The sequence below is a fragment of the Haemaphysalis longicornis genome, unplaced genomic scaffold (genome assembly GCF_048455015.1).
Source record: "Haemaphysalis longicornis isolate Haplotype H1 unplaced genomic scaffold, Haemaphysalis longicornis Haplotype H1 scaffold_13, whole genome shotgun sequence".
NCBI lineage: Eukaryota > Metazoa > Arthropoda > Arachnida > Ixodida > Ixodidae > Haemaphysalis > Haemaphysalis longicornis.
Window position 1 is genome coordinate 84,515,139 of NW_027526233.1, and position 2,990 is coordinate 84,518,128.

Sequence of the window (2,990 nt, forward strand, 5' to 3'; positions counted from 1 at the left end):
ACACTTTCTTCACCAAAAATACCAGGAACACTCGCAGCTAACCATAGACGTTGTAGTGGCATTTGCAGTAGTGCAACAGTAACGAAAGGTTTCAGTAGATGCTGCTGGAATAGTGGAACGCGGAATAATTGAATTACTTGAGCAAACGTCCACTGGGTTTACGGTAGGAGGAAGAAGACGCGAGGGGGAGAGCATGAGAGGTGGTGGGGCAGAGAAGAAAGGCGTTTACGTGGCAGGGGCGGAAGAAGCCTATCATCTTTCGTCGACATTTACGGCTGAGTAGGCGCGCAGCCGGTCAATGTTTGGTGGCTTGATTGCTCTTAACAAAATTCAGGTGTCCTGATCTGTCATCTATGATTTACACAACAGGTTGTTTTTAAATGCGGCCTTGTCATCGGAGTATACGGCAGCTTACCGTATAGAGTTTGGCTACGTCCTTCATGCCTGAAAACAAAATTTATAAGGTTTTTCATGATTGCAGATGCCCTGCTCAAAATGAAAAAAAAAATCCCCTTCCTCCAGAACACCATTCATGATACAGCTTGATGTATTCACCAGGTCACAGGTCAAAAACGGTCATACCGGTAACGACTAAAATGGTAACGTCACCGCCCCTCTGCACTTGGCCGAGGCAGCACACTCTGCGCACGATAAGTCACCCAATTGGCTCCACCTGTATTGAGGCTTTACCGCTCTTCCTCCGAGCTACGCAAGTCAGTTTGATGAAATGAACAATACTGGTAACTGACATAGCGTTCCAAACCACGGAGCGTTCCAAACCATAGCGTTCCAAACACCGTTCTCGGCACTCCCCTTAAACAGACACCATGCTCCGTGCAATACACAGCGCTTTGTGGTTGATGACGCAAACATCCAAACACCGGCAAAAGCCGCCATCTCTGTCTCAAAGCAGCGAGCCAAGCATCAACGACGCTCCTAGTACGTGTGGCCACTTAAAACCTCCCAACAAGCAGCCAGCCATAGACCGTGAAAACCAGTGGTTCTCATCACTTCGACATGCAGCGACCCTGCTGTGGACTGTAGCAAGGACATGGACCCCATGTGTATCCTGTTGAATACCCCACAGAACTATGCTGCGGAGGAGCTAGGTGTCTGTACCAGCGCAACATGAATGAGCGCATACGCTTGTGGCATGGCCGATTCCGACTGAAGCTCCTGTGAGCCGTTAGGGATGCTGTTTCCTATTATAATTACCCCTGAAACGTAATCCCCGAATGCCTCTGAAGACTGCTTATTCTCCACATACTCAATAGACTTCTTTTATTGTATCATGCTAACAGTCATATGGTGGTCCTATGCTGCGTGCTTTCAGCGGTATGACAAATTGGTCTCGGCATCAGCAGGGCGCATAGGCGGTGGCTTGGTAAGCCGTTTGAGCAGATTAAACTGGTTTTTTGCTTTTGAAGCCATCGTCAACGGCTCTAGGTTGTCCATTTGTTTAAATCCACAGAAGAAGGCGCAATGCGCAAGCCACCGTCAATTTAGAAAAAGGCCCGCAACAACAAATTCACCAACTTGCCCAGTTCGCCGCAGTCGTAAACTATTCAGCAATAGCCTCGCAGCCAAAACGTTGGCTGGTACAAGCGCCTTTGAAGATTCAGTGTAACCGGCATGCTGATGGTAGGCGACACCACTAACAACGTGTTTATCACTAGTGCAGCAGTTTGTCAACTTCCGTTCGTGGGCGCAGTCCCTCTCCTGGTTGCGCGGCACTTACGTACTCGGGTTAAAGGAACCCTGCAACCCTTTTCCTAACTTTTTAAAATCCTAAACGATGTCAGAGCGTAATCCTAAGACACATGCAGTACTTAGAATAATGAATCACAAGGTACCTCAGCCACCAAGTACGGCTCTATGACGATCTGGTAACTTGCAGAATGAGACAAAAATATTTCTTTTCCTGGTACTGGCGCTCTTGAAGGGCTAAAATTATGCCATTACAAGAATGAAAAAGCTATGTTCTGGCTCCCTCTCAGTTGCAGCAATAAACGCTTTCGATAGCCACTTTAAAGAAAAGCCGCAAAAGAGAAATTCCAACTGAAGGCGGCTTTCCTGCAATGAGAAATCACTGAGTGTCGTTACGTGGTCAGGATAATCATACCTTTCACAATGCTTTATGAAGCGAAGAAATGAGTGGAAGCGTTTATTAAAAGTGTTGCAGAGTCCGTTTACGATGCACTTTCAGTACCATCTCAATTTCACAGAGAGAGAGCTTTTTGTTGTTAACTGGTGAGGTGAGCCACGCTAGTGACCAGGCTTGCTACGCCAAATGGGGGATGACTACAGCAATGAGTGGTGAATGTTGCGCATTGCAGGTACCACAGCGAGAGGGCAAACAACAAACGCTTCCAACGAGAAACAAGAAAAATGCTGCTAGCAAAGTTGGAATGCAGAAATAAATTTGTATACAAAATCGGCAATGTACACTCTGAATCTTAATTTAATGTAAATGGTGCGAAAAGAGAAAAGAACACCAACTCCTTTCAAGACGTGCGCTGACTATGGTCTAGGGAGATTTTTTCAATTCAGAGTCTTGTAATGACTGGGGCAGAACCCTTGTTCCCACTGAACTATCAGCATTATTGGTCCAGGGCCGGAAAAAATTTCAAAGTTCGAGCATTCTTTCACGGCGTACAGTAGACAGGGAGCTGGCTGCAGTCTTTCGCACCGCTTCGAATTGATGGGAGATGTACAACGGCTGATTTACGGTGTCAGCAAGGCGCAAGTCAGGCACATCGGCGAATCGTCCCAAACAAACTTAAAATTAAAACTTCGAATATACTCTACGGCCAGGCGCAGTCGGTGCGGTTCTCCTTGAGGCAGCGTGGAAAATGGAAGTCACCCCCACCAAGTCCATTATCATCGTCATCGTCGTGTTCGTCTTCATGAGCCTGCTCAAGTCCACCGCAGGAAGAAGTCACAGTGCGGGCCAATAACCTGCATTGGTGGATACCCGCTTTGAGGGTCCT